We start from the raw sequence: 14,824 nt of genomic DNA on the forward strand, positions 1-14,824 counted from the left end.
TCTCTCTCTCCTCCACTCCTTCCCTTCCTTCCTTCTACCCTCCCTTCTCTCCTTCCTCCCTCTCAGGTTCTTTTTCTGACATGACGGTGCCTATTACCTGCTATTAAACCTGGCTGCTTACACTGGGATAAGTTCCATTACTGATAGGAATCATAGAACAATGTTGCGCAGGAAACTGATCTAGTTCTCCAGATCTTTTACTGTTCTGAAGGCCATGCAGTAAAATGGAAAGAAAGAGTAAAGCTTCTTCCTGGTACAGTAAAGATAAGAAGACCTGCCCTTTGTTCTATGTACCAAATCAATCGCTTTATATAAAACCACTTTATAAATGTTAAAGCATTGGCTGGTGTAATGTAAAACCATTTGGTTCAATAATAGTAAGACTAACTATGATGCACTGACTGAACATTCTCTAAGTGCCTAGCCTTGTTCTTAGCTCTTTACTTATTTATGTACTACTCTGCCCATATCAGGCCTTGGCTTTATTCCCCAACAGATGTGACTTTTGCCTTTGACTTTTCCAAACTTTCATCTTCTCTCTAGAAAGTGCAATCTGCTCAGACCAGCTAACTTGGGGAGACTCCAGGGGTGATTAGACTCTTCCAGGAAGCAAGCATCACTGATAATCAGCTGAACACTCTTGTTTAAGGGTCAACTACCCAAATTTATGTTCATAGTTTCTTAACAATAGATTTTATGATCTAAAATCTTGTAATTGCTGCACGCTAAGCAAAAATGAGACTGAACATCTTGAACATCTTGGTATCTCTTTCCTTTGGCATTCTTGAAAGTCAAGTGAAGGGGAAATGGGAGATACCTAACTTCAAGTAGAACCTCAGTCTACTATGTGTCCCAGAAAGCATAAGTAGGGTTAATAAATGAGAATTAGACACCAGCCATAATCTAAGTGCTGAGAATATCAGATAATGGTTCTCATTTAATTGTCATTTTTTTCCCATTCTGATGTGTTCAACATTGATCATTATTATCAAGACTCAACCAATACTTGAACTTTCTTGGAAAGATGACATCAAGGTAATTTAATTTCTTTTTTTTTTTCAAGGACAAAAAACTAAAGTCAAAAAAACTCCAAAAAACAAAAACAAACAAAAAGACAACTTCTATAGTATCGTGAGAACTTAGCAAAAATAATTTTAAGACTTAATTTCATGAATTCATTGTGCTGAAGAAGTCTCATAGATTACTGGCTAACTAATTCGCAAAATAAGATTGCCAAGACAGAGGAACTATCTAAGATCCCCAACTCAAAAAAATGGAGCACGCTTATTTTTAAGACAGGTTGGTTCCAAAACATGGTTTTATTCTATATTGCATTTAGTTTGGAACCAGACATAAGTCTCTCATAGAAGAGTCGAGGAAAATATCATGACTCTGACTGATTCTGATAAGTCAACACTCAGTTAATATAAAAAAAACAATAAATTATAAAACGAATGGAAGAAAAATATAAAGATCAGTTCAAAAAAGAGAAGTCCCCAGATGTCAAAAAAGAAAGAGAAAATAAAAGCAGAGAGCTCTGGAAAGTGTTTTGGGGCTACAGAGTTTCCAAATTGAAAATTGGATCTAAAGTTGAGTCTAGTATCTATTAGAGAACAGAAGTTGTATTTTAAGCCTGCCCAGCGTAAGCATAAGCCTCCTTTATAAAATACTTTACCACTGAAGTATTTCCTATCTTATGAAAAAATCCAGAGAAACATGAAAGATTATAATCTCTCTGGACATTTTGGCAGACATGTTCTCTTCTTTAAAGCATTTTTTTCACGAAGTATCTAAAGTAATACACTTATCTGGTTTTGCTCCTACATTGCTGGGTATTTTTCAGTCTCCCTTTTAGGTTCTTCCTTACATCCTCAATTTCTGTCCTGGTATCTCTTCTTTTTTCTTTGTGTCTATTTCCTTGAAGACCTCATCAGTCTCATGGATGTATCTCATATATGTACTGAGGGCTCCCACATTTATGATTTCAATCTGAATCTTTCCCTAAAATCTAGGTCCTTGAGTTCATCTCCGTAATTAGGATATAAAATCAAATGCCTCTTAGGCATCTCAAACTTAAAAAGTCCAAACTGAAATTGTGGGCTTCCTCCAAGAAAACATGCTCTCCATAATTGTCCTCATCTCAATAGAATGTCAAGAAAGACCTTGGGAATCATTTTTTATTTCTTTCTCTCAAAGCCAATATCCAATCTGTTAGAAAATACCATTGTTTCTACTCCTGTAATAGGGAATCTAATATTTTCTTGCTACTTCCACAGCTACCAAGCTGGCCCACTTCACTTATGTCTTTCATTTCAATAACTTTCTAGGTTTTTTCTTCTTTTTTTCTGCTTATGCACTTAGCTCTTTCACAATAATCTCAAAATAGTGACCAAAATTAGCATGGAACAACATAAATTGGATTATAATACTTTTCTCATCAGAAAACTTTAATGACTTTCTATCTTACTCATGTTAAAAGCCAAAGTCCTACGGATGGTCTACAAAACTATCTAAGACTTTTAACCTTATCTCCTATTGCTCTTCTCCTTTCTCATTACTCACAAACACATGAATTTCCTTGATTTTCTCACGTATGCCAGGCACATTTTTACCTCATGGTCTCTCGGGAACTTACACATGACTCATACCCTCTTTGCATTCTTTTCTCTCCACTGTAGAATGCAAGCCACATAAGGGCAAGGATTTTCTTTTGCTTCATTAACTGCTGTAATCTAGTATCTTGTATATTGCCTTTTTCATAGTTAGCACTAAATAAATATTAGCGGAATGGGTAGGTCAACTCTTTCTCTGATGATTTAATCAGTTGTGATAATAGGGATGCACTGCAGTATAATCAGAGGAGAAGTGAACCCAGAATCTGTCAGGTTGGGTTCAGGTTCCACCGCAGTCCTTTTGTACTCTCAGTTTAAAAATCATTTATTTTTCTTAGGCTCAATGTTCTCATGTGTACAGTGTTTTTTTGTTTGGTTGGTTTTGGTTTTCATTTGTGTGTGTGTGTGTGTGCGCGCACACACGACAATTAAGAAAAAAGATTATGAAACACCATAAATGTATAAATTATTATACACAATAAGCTTATCATTATTTCATCCTGGGTCCTACGATTCCTGACTAATGGCAAATATAGAAATAGATAATATTGCCATAATTACTGTGTATCTAAAAATCTATCTAAAATATGAGCTAGATTAATCATTCCATCTACTAAAATATGGAAAATTGAGTCTCAGAGTTATTAAGCAACAACTCCAATGTCACAAGCACTTACTAGAGCACTCAAAGTAGTATCTGCCAAATGTTGTCCTTAAACTACTTGGATCAGATTTCCATTATTATAATGCATATTATCTGAGTCCCAGTCTAGACTTGGCATTTGGAATCCCTGAGTTTGAAGCCAAGGGACATACACTTTGAATAAGCACCTTATGTCAATGTTATATATATATTCAAATTTAAGAAGAACTGGATTACAGAAAAACAAAACAAAACAAAAGAAACACTTTTTGAGCAGCAGGCCAGCGCAAGGGATAACAATAATGTTAAAAGAGTTTGTACATAAGGGAAGTTAGGTATTATACCTTACTTGTAAATATTAAGTTTCATATGAAGCTTGGAAAAATATCTGTCTTTCTTTAGTCAGCCTATTCCCTAAAAAGATAAGTTTACCTGATTTGGAGTTCTATTTCTTAAAATCTGTAAACATCTAATTGGTATTCTGTTTATAAACCAGCACTCAGGCAATTTAGTCATAGTCACCAAAATTTATAAACTGAGGTAAGATTTCTCTATCATACTATTTTACTGATTCTTACTAGACTTTGTATTATTTCCAAACATTGCAAAGAGGCTTAAAATAGTGTACACATCTCTTGTAGGAGGACTTTGAGGACCAGGTGAGTGATATTAAAGTATCACAAATATGGTAATTCCCCTTTTTAATATTTATAATTATTCTTTGGAAAAATGTACGATTTTAGAATAAATGTTATTATATCATATACATTTCCCTCTTGTAAATCAAGTCAAATGCAAAATCTTATTAATTAAAGCCCTAAAAGTTAAGGCACAGAAAAGTAAAAGAAATATATTTTTTAAAACTGTGTTATATGGTTACCAATAACTGAATGAACTAGAAGACAAATCCTCTCATGTGAAAGTAACAGCTGCAGTATTGGCTTGTTAACCTAAAATAAGTTTAGAAAACTGTTCCATGTAGCACTAAAATGTGAACTGGAATAGAACACTCTATGTTTATTTGATCTGTTATTGGCATACTTTCCACTAAGTATTTCATGTTCAAATTCTAATTTTCATGGAATTTTTGCCTCTCAGAAATTCTCAAGGCTCTAATTTAAGGTTCATAAGAATCAGAGATTGTGTGCCTAGATCCCCATAGAATTTTCATAGTACGCACTCAATTATTTTGCATGAAAATTAAAAACAAACAAATGAAAGCACATCTCCATGTTAGAAGAGGAGGATCTGTATAATAGTATCCTTCTATTATCAGAAATGACGCAGTCTCTAATATTGATTCCAGTATCTTCGTATATCAACTATGTTGCAATGTTGTAAAACACAGGAAATAAACAGAATGTTTGATTTTATTCTATCATCTATTCTAAAATACACAGATGATATATTCATACATGCAGTATGCTGGTATCATAATTATATAAAGTTAAAAAAGGAAGGCCCTGAAACAATAAATCAGTAAAGTGGATTATTCTAATATGGGGTGAAAACGGTATTGTGTTGGGTCATTGGAGGCTGACCCACATGTATCTGAAGCGTTCTGCTCATAAGAGAACATGAAGGTACAGAGACCATGAAAAATTTTGGCAGTGTCTCTTATAATGCCTAGGGGAGAATTAAAGTTTAAACTGTTAGGGACAAAGTCTGATTCTATGCGGAGAACTGAACCTAAATTTGCTGGACAGGGAATGAGGCACCTGAACTAACAGATACCTTCCAAATACAGAAAGGAACTTCTCATGTCTGATTGTGATCTGTGCCTTGGATAAAACTACTAATCTTGCCAATTCCATATGAATGAAGAAGAAAATTGTTATTAACTTTCACCCAAACAACTTACAGTTCCAGTCATGATTTAGAAGCCAGTATCAGGTTTATTTCTCTCACAAGAGAAAGGGTGGAAGGGGAGGAGGAGGAAGAGGAAAAGAAGAAAGAGGAGGAGGAAGAGGAGAAGGGAGAGGAAGTAGAAGAAGAGGAGGAGGAGGAGGAAGAGGGGGAGAAGGGAAAAATAATATTTTATTTTATTTTTTTTAAAGATTTTATTTATTTATTTGACAGAGAGAGACACAGTGAGAGAGGAAACACAGCAGGGGGAGTGGGAGAGGGAGAAGCAGGCTTCCCGCGGAGCAGGGAGCCTGATGTGGGGCTCGATCCCAGGACCCTGGGATCATGACCTGAGCCGAAGGCAGATGCTTAACGACTGAGCCACCCAGGTGCCCCAGAAAAATAATATTTTAAAAACTAACAAAATATATAAAGAAATTCTTTTTAGGCATTGGGCAATAATTAACTTTGGGCCACAAGAGGATGAGGCCAATATTCACAATAGTTTTCTCCTTGAAAGAACAGTCCAGATCATACTGTGAGGAAAGAGAACCCACAAAAAGAGAGATCTCAGTTGGCAGAGGTGACAGATACTACATTTCAAAGTTGTTTAGACAAGTGGCATTTGAGGGGATAGAGTCTTGGAAAGGAAAAGGCCTCAGAGAAAAAGTCTTTGATATTTGTGCATGCTTAGTAGAACATAGCCACTTAGAGGCCAGGAAAATGTAAAAATATTTTAGAGGCAATATAGAGCTAAGAAATGAAGTTTGGATTTCAAGCCCAGCCAGAATGCAGTGACCCTGGTGACCATCTTGGACCTTTAACTGAAATTCTAGAAAGACCATTAACTGTAAATAAAAAGCACACCCAAGGGGTGATATTTTCAACACTGAAAAAAGGAGAACCTCAGATAACCTGGCCTAAAAATATTAAATAAAGACTTAAAGGATTCAAGGTAATTAACAATACATTTTTAAGTGCATGACAGAAGACAATTTAATAATTTTTAGAAAAAACAAAAAATCCAGGATTCTATAATATATAATACATAAATTTAGCAAACAAAAAATTACGAGTTATGGATTTCTGCACCGCATTCCAGCACTCCATATCCAGTGCTTAGATCATCACATCTGGGGAGGGACAGACACAGGTGGCAGTTGGGTAATTTATTTTGAAAATATCAAAGTATTTTATTCTCTATATTTATCTCTAACTTTGTGTTCTAGTTGAAGATCCTAGCAAAATTAAATATTGGTGTGGATGCATCTGTAATATTTTTTTACTTGCTTTCTTATTAATAGCAATCAGAACTTTTTGTCTAAACCTCAGAGCAAGTTTTCAAAATATAAAAATTCCTGCTCATTAATCCTTGGCTAGCTCTGATCAGGTTTACCAATAATTTGTCCAAGAATATAATTTGGGTGATCCTGTCCTCTATAGATCGAGATGTTCTGTATATAATGCCTTTAAGCTCTGGGCTTTTGGCTGTTTACTAAGGGAAAAATATAAATAAGTGGCAATTAATTAGAGTTTATAACCCCATTGTTAGCACTTTGTATTATGATGTTATTCTGTTGAAGATCACAAGACTTGGCCTGGATCCCTAGAGGACTGGACAGCCTTAATTTGATTCTGCTTCCAAGCCTGCAAAAAGTGACTTATATTAGGAAGAAATTAAAATGTCAAAATCTTTTTAAAAATTTACTAGTTATGTTTATTAGTGAACAGCAGCAGAACCAGAGATGATTCACATATTGGGTGTGATGGGCAAAGATCTCAGATAATGTGATTAATACACTAAGTAAAATGAGATAAAATATGGAAAGAATGAATGAAAAGAGAAATAACTTCAAAATATATTTAGAATCAATAGAAATAAGAATCTAATCTGTACCCTATAAGTACCAATATATAACTACCTGAAGTTAAGGTCTTGATGGAAGGGTTCAACAGATGCCTGTAACCAACAGAAGATAGGATTAGGGATTTCAAAAAGAGATCAACAGAAATATTCAAACTGAAACATGGAGAAAAAAAATAGGAAAAGGGGAAGATATACAAAGAAGAGCTCAAAATATTTATAATATACATAGTTGAGGTATAAGAGGAGAAAAAAGAGAATATTGGAAAAAATATCAAAGAAAAATGACTAGGAATTTTCTAAACCTGATGAAAGATATAAAACCACAGATTCAAGCAATAAAATACTATTCAAAAACAAAGGCAAAATTAAGATTTTATAAAAAAGAGAAAAACTGAAAGAATTTGTCTCCAACAGATATGAACTCTAAGAAATACTAGAAGTAGTTATTTATGCTAAAGGTAAAGAATCCCAGAGGAAATCATAAACCTTTAAGAAAGACTGGAAGTTTCCAAAAATAGTAAATAAATTGATAACTATAATAAATATTGACATCTTAAAGTAACAATAAGAATTTATTGTAGAATTTGTAACATATATAATAGTAAAACATAAGATAGGAATAGAACAAATGGTACATAAAGGGTAAATGGAGCCTACTTGTGGCAACATTTGGGAAGTGGCTCATGTATTGCTTTAATGTAGTTTTTAATAAATTAAAAAATGAATATTATAATTAACAGAACAACAGAAGTAAGCACAAACAAAAGCTAAAAGACGATAAAATGGTAATTTAAAAACTGATTAAATAAAAAAAAAATCTGACTAAACAAAGAACAGTTGGGACAAATTCAAAAGAGGAGCAATATGGGTCAGATAGTTCCACTGATGCATATTTCAAAATATTTAAGGAAGAAATAATACCAAATGTCCCCAAAAAATCTCCCATAGAATAGAAAAAGAAGCAACACTTTCTATCCCATTTTATGTAACCAGCATAATGCTGATACCATAACCTGACAAGGACATTAGAAAGAAAATCAGGGAAAAGATATTCCCATGAACATTGACATGAAAATTCTAAAATCACAGCAAATTTAATCCAGTTGATGTATCAAATGGTTAATACATGATAATAAAGTGGGATTTATTTATGGAAAACCATTCCTTTTTATTTACCATATTAACAGAATAAAGGACAAAAACAAAGAGCTAGAAATATTATTTGCTAAATAAAATCCAGTACCATTTCACGGTTAAAAATTTTATTCTCGGGGTGCCTGGGTGGCTCAGTCGTTAAGCGTCTGCCTTCAGCTCAGGTCATGATCTCAGGGTCCTGGGATCGAGCCCCACATCGGGCTCCCTGCTCCGCAGGAGGCCTGCTTCTCCCTCTCCCACTCCCCCTGCTTGTGTTCCCTCTCTCACTGTGTCTCTCTCTGTCAAATAAATAAATAAAATCTTTAAAAAAAAAAAAAAATTATAAAAATAAAAAAAAAAAATTTATTCTCATGAAACTGGGCATAGCAAACAAATTTTTAAAACTATAGCTAAGAGAATCTACCAAATATATCTGTCTCTAATATTACACTGAAAGATAACATGTTGACTGCTTTCTCACTAATTTGATACACTGTTAAAATTTAGACCAAAATTAGATAAAAATTAGATACACTGTAACACTACTATTCAAATTTTACTGAACATTTTAGTTTTCAAAATGAGGTTAGAAAAAAAAACACAAAAATTATGGTTAAAAAAAAGAAAGAAACTAGCTTAGTTTTACTTTAATCTAAATATAAGATATTGACAATAATAAGTAAATTTAGGAAGGTTCCCAAACATAATGTGAAAAATCACATAAATACAACATACGTACATACAAAAAATCATATATTCACATACATATACACACATAAGAAGCAAGAAAAAATGAAAAAATCAGTTACACTTCTCTATAAAAATATAAATATCAAATATCTGGAAATTATATAATGAAAATAAGCAAGACCTTGAAACTGGAAAATACAGAGAAGTACTGAGAAAAACTCAATAACTAAATCAATGTACATCAAAACCACATTAGTGGATTAAATGACTGAGTCTATTTATAATGCCCATTTTGTCCAAACTGATATATAGTTTCAACACAATCCTAGGTACATTTTTTTAATCCACAAGCGGATTATAAAATCTACAAAGAAATGTAAAGGATCTAGAATAACCAAAGCGACACTAAATAATAAGAGCACAAAGGTGAAGGACTTTTAGTATCATAGTTCAAGACATCAAGACATTTCCACTAATTATGGCAGTGGAAATCATGTAAAAAAAATCACATTTTATATATATATATATGTTATACATATATATATTTATATATATATTTGTTGGAGGAAAATGATCTCCTCAATAAATTAAATAAATAAATTATATGGAAGAAAATAAACCTTACCTCCTCCTTTATACCATAACACAAAAAGTAATTATAGATTAAAAGCCAAATTAAAGCAAAACAATCATTCTTCTAGAATATAACACTGGAGGCTTCATGGTTTGAAAAAGGTAAAGGTTGGCTATACAGAACCCTAAAATCAATAACCATAAAATAAAACCCTGCTGAAATTTACTAAAGGAATTTATTAAGCTTAAATAGTTTTCTGTTAACTAAGAGTAGGATGACTAACTGCCCTAGGGATTCCCAGGAGGTGGGATTTTAACCTAACACCAGGACTGTCTCAAAGCAAAACAGGATTGATGATCATCTTACCCACAGACAGAATAATTGTATCTGTGACTGTTTCATCAGAAAGAATAGGATGGAAATGATGTTGTATGACTTCCAAAGCTAGACCATAAGAGGCGATTCAGCTTCTGACTTGCTCATGTAAGCACTACAGTGCAGCTCTGAGCTGTCATGTAGGCAGTCTGTCTTCACGCCACCATGCTGAGAGGACTCAAAGGGTGGTCCAGGACAGAGAGAGCACATACCAGAAACTAAATAAAAAAGAGATGTCTAGCAAAGCCCCTGGCTTCTCCAATCACCAGCTATTCCAGCTCCATCCACCATCTAACTAAAATTTCAAAAGAGACCTGAAGCCAGGCTACGCTGCTAGTACATTCCCAAATTCCTAACCCAAAGAAACTGAGAAGTAACAAAACAATTATTATTGCTTTAAGCGTTTAAGTTTTGGAGACAATTCTTACGCAGCAATAGTAACTGGAACAGCAACCCACTTAAAAAAAAAAAACAAAACAAAACCTCAAACAAATTTTCCACATATTATTATCAGATTCAATCTTAATTTTTGTCCACATGACGTATTAAATGAAAACATTTAAAAAATAGCATAATACGATACCATATGTATGTACATCTGTATGATGTACATGATTGAATAAAATTTCAATGGAATCTCTCACCAACACAATTTTTACTCTATATATGCATATATTATTTAATTTTAAAATATATTCACATATACCATTTGCATTATTTTTAAATGAACTATTTTTAATAGGAAAATCTGTTGAGGCCAACTACAACATGAAGGTTAATATGAGCACCTAAAGCTATAGAGAAGGCTCTACAAGGAAAAGCTAAAATAAAAATTCCCTCTTAAAGATGTTTTCTTGATTATACCATGGAAGTAAAATAATGAATAAGATATATTCCAATTTATCATTACAATATTCCTTTGCTTATAATCAGTATAAATTAACTCGTTCACATGATTAAGCTAAGCAATAATTTAGGCAATCATAAATAAAATTATTTCCCTAAGATTTTCATTGATTCTCAGTTTTACAAGAGTTAAACATTAAAACATTAGTTTATTAGTGAAGATCTGTTTTCTTTAAAAATGATGAACAGGTTTAAAACTAAAGAAATACTATAGTAGAAAGTAAAACTGAAGCGCATACCCCCAAGATTCTTCTCCCTAAATATTAAGTGTAATACTTTTGTGATTCATTATCAGTTTCACATTTGATACATTGATACCAATACTAGCATTGTTTTAAAAACATTTAAACTCTATGAAAATTCTTAAAGCATAACTTACATAGTGTTTCAATAAAATGTGTATGTTTCTTCAGAAATAAAACAGAGGGATATTGCCTCCACATGTTAACTAAATTCTGGATACTGTCTTCATTGTGGCCTCACACTTTTCTGTAAGGACGACAGCAGTGGCAGCTGGGGTAAGAGAGGCTTGTATAGAAACAGGAGGAGATCCAACAATAGTTCCTCTGCTATACAAAGACTATTTTTGGAGGAAGAGGAGACCTGAACTACCCAGAAGGAAACATACTAAATACAGCTTTAGAAATATGAAACTTTGCAAGCCTTTTGAGTCTGCATCAAAAATAAATGAGACCAGCTGTCAACATTAGTCATGGTGTCATCTTCTTCTCTTTGTATAATTCCCAAATTGTACAAATCAAGATAGAAAACAATAAATTACCACTTTAAGTAATTTATGCTCATCTAAATATTTTAATTCTTTTATGTCTAATGTGCAAAATCTAAGCCCCCCACTTAATGCAGATCATGATGTCTAGGCAAAATCTCATTACATTTATACGTCCTAGGTGCAAGTTATTACAAGGTTCAACATTATACTCACTGTTTCCCTCTCTCCTTTGTTCTTTCTTTTTCATTCACTGGTGAAGTTGACTCTGAAATAACCTGGATTTCCACTGTACCTAGAAGAACAGAGAGGAAATTACCAAATAGAAAAAATAATTCTTCTTATTATCTCAAAGCTATTTAAAAAAAGCAAATAAATGAACAGTGTATTATTGTGTGAACATTTCCTTTATATGCACACACATACTTGTTTTGTTAATAAATAAGTATTCTATTACTTTGTTGATTAACAGATTTTAAAACAAAGTTCTGGAAAAATATTTTGTCATAATGGTCAAGATAGTTCTCTAAGGAATATAAATTTTATTGGTTATTAGTAGAAATATACTTAAGAATGTCATTCAGTGCAATTACCTTAAAACTACCTACCACCAAAATCAACTTATATTCTACTACTAAGAAAAAAAAGCTTTTTGTTACACTTTTGGCTTTATAACAGAACCTGAAAACATGTTGAGGCTCAAATAAAAAATGATCCCTCTCTTTATTTTTTTAAAGTGTGACCCACCTCCATCCAACTGAGACTTTCTCATTCCTAATTTCAGTTGTAGTTCCCATGCTTATTTTCTTATCTTTTATAAAGCATTATACAAAGTCACAGAGCTATTAGGACTCAGGACTAGTTTCTAAGACAGGCTTTTCTTGTAAGAAACAGCTGTCAGAAGTGACAGGATACAATTGTTAAAAAGTCTAAAATAAAGGCTAAATAAATGCCTACATATAAAGTGGTATTTTTCTTCTATGTCTAAACAAAGCATTTTCTCTCCATTCATGTTGCTTGCTAGACTCAATATGTCACCTGTCTCATTCTTATTAAAATGAATTATCAGTGCCATGCTGCACATGATCAGTGAAATCCAAAGGAAATTACCTATACTACTACTAGACACAGTGCAGAACCACTTCATGATTTTAGTGTTGCTAAAAACAAAACAAAACAAACAAAACAAAAAACAAAAAACTGTGATCACTTTACTGGATGAATATATTATATTGAATTTTATTTGGTGGGAGGGAGTGTACAATTATACCTTTTCAATGGGTTTTGATTCATAGTATTTAATTCAAATCTAGGGATTTAACACATAAATTATAAAGTTTATAGATCTCAGTTTGAGAGTTAACAGGGGAGCATAAAATCTAAATATAATTCAAGACAGGTGTTGGTGAATAGGAAAAAAATAAAAATAAAAATAAAAATAAAATTTTGGTACAGAACAGGATAAACTAAAGGAACTCAATGGGAACCTCTGGCACTACTGTCAAGTAATCTAAAATGGGAGACAAAATGGTGTGGGGGAAAAAAAGAAATGCCGAAATAGCATAAGAATCAGAATGCAATTTTCTGCCTTAGAGGCTAGGCTTTAGCAGATTAGGTCCTTGAGAAACATGAAGATGATTACAGACATTTCAGAATCATCATCAAAAGTAAAATGATAGGCAGATGGACAGGCTCATCCATAGTTGGATACTAGAGAAAAGTGACTGTGTTTTCTGGGGAACACAGTTTCCACAGTAAAGGGTTAACACCAGTGGTACACAAGCATTATCTAGGGCTGGAGATGATGACCCCTTCCATTTGCAATGGTGGGTGGATACTGACCCACCTGGCAAGGTCTTCTTGGGATGGAGCGATGGTTTGCTACGCTTAGGAAATGTAGGAGCTGGAGTAACTTCAATGATAAGGGGTCTCTGAGAAATTGGATGGGAAGTTCTCAATACCACCTAGTAAATAATCTATTCATTATCTTGGATCATATCTATACTCCCAGATTGACAAAGTTTGGAGAGATAACCATTACTAAAGAAACAGCCACATCCCAAGTCTAATTGTCTCTATTTTGGTAAAATCTCTATCCACTAGCTAAATACAAGATATGAATTATCTTGCTCCATTCCTCACATGTATAACTCAATATCATCAGTATTAGTTTATCCAGTTCTTCAAGCTTCCAAAGCAAAATTCTGTTTATACAGGTGAATTAGAGAGCAATATATAAATTATTTACTATTTTGTAGATGACCTAGAGGAAAATATTTTCATCGTATATACAGAACAAACACTTTAATCAGGCCCACAAATCCTTTATCACCATTGTCACCGGGAGCTTTTCTATTCTCTGCCCATCCTTTCCTTGCACAATGCTCTGCCTTCCACTCCTCCCTGTATTAACAACTCCCTTTTTTCTTCTCCAAGGCTCCATTTCACCTGCCACTATGGTTACCACAGTCTCTTGGAGTTTCTCCCACTGCAAAGGAATTCTCATATGATTGGTAAAAACACAAAACATTCTCCATATATTTCACATGAAAGTTTTTTTAATGATTATGCTATAATATAATGAAAGTATTTAATTTTGCCCATGTTAGAAATGGCTATATTTACTTCATAAAACAATAACAATGAGGCATATTGTTATTGGTAGTATGTATCAATATATTCAGATACAAAGACTTTGGTGTAGCATACCAGTACAATTTGAAAAAGCCTACCATGAATGATGAACACATTTTGATAATGGCACATATTGCATTGGAATTATATGAGTATACTCTGTAAAGCTGCCCCATGGTGTACTATTTAATAAAACTAATTTAAAAGAGAACTTCCACGCACATTTTTTTGAAACCTGGATTTCCACACAGAATAGTACATTAAATTGGAACATACCTATAGCTAAGTATATAAAAGGTGGGAACAATGGAAAAAGTACAGAGAAGAGGCTCCTCTTTCTGGGATCACATCCTGGTGCTTTTGCCCCCTGCACCTTCCTACAATATTCCACCTACCATATGAATCTGAGCTTATGATGTTTGTTCTTTAAAAGCTTTCTGTGAACAGCTCTTCCTTTTCGTCTTTCATGATAGGACCTTTTACAACCTTTCCAGGAACAGCTAAATAAATGAAAAGTTTTTCATTTCTTCTTTGGTCTGCAAAAATAGCTTTTGTTGATGATGAAAAGTGCCACCTCCCAAATTTCTCATTTTTCCATGAAGCAAAAGGTTTACTTTCTGAAGGTTTCACAAGTACTATGAATCACTATATTTATCTTTCTTCTGGATGTAGAAAAATGGGTGGCAATTTAAACCCAGGCCTTGCAAATTTCTCAAAATATGGCACCATGACCATGTCTAGATTTACTTACTTGACCTAGACTCTAATTTTATTTTTACCAAAAAAACCCACTCTTAATTGTAGTTACAGTTGTATA

At 33.3% G+C, this 14,824-nt stretch overlaps 1 long non-coding RNA gene across 1 annotated transcript in view; it reads right to left on the minus strand.

The window, feature by feature from the left end:
• LOC118540106 (uncharacterized) overlaps window positions 1-14,824 on the minus strand; it is a 1,202,880-nt gene that overhangs the window by 550,255 nt on the left and 637,801 nt on the right. Inside the window, exon 8 of the long non-coding RNA XR_013445322.1 lies at window positions 11,590-11,668. This is a non-coding gene — a long non-coding RNA (uncharacterized LOC118540106). The remainder of the gene's footprint in view (window positions 1-11,589; window positions 11,669-14,824) is intronic.

Source organism: Halichoerus grypus, chromosome 2, assembly GCF_964656455.1.
Source record: "Halichoerus grypus chromosome 2, mHalGry1.hap1.1, whole genome shotgun sequence".
Classification (NCBI taxonomy): domain Eukaryota; kingdom Metazoa; phylum Chordata; class Mammalia; order Carnivora; family Phocidae; genus Halichoerus; species Halichoerus grypus.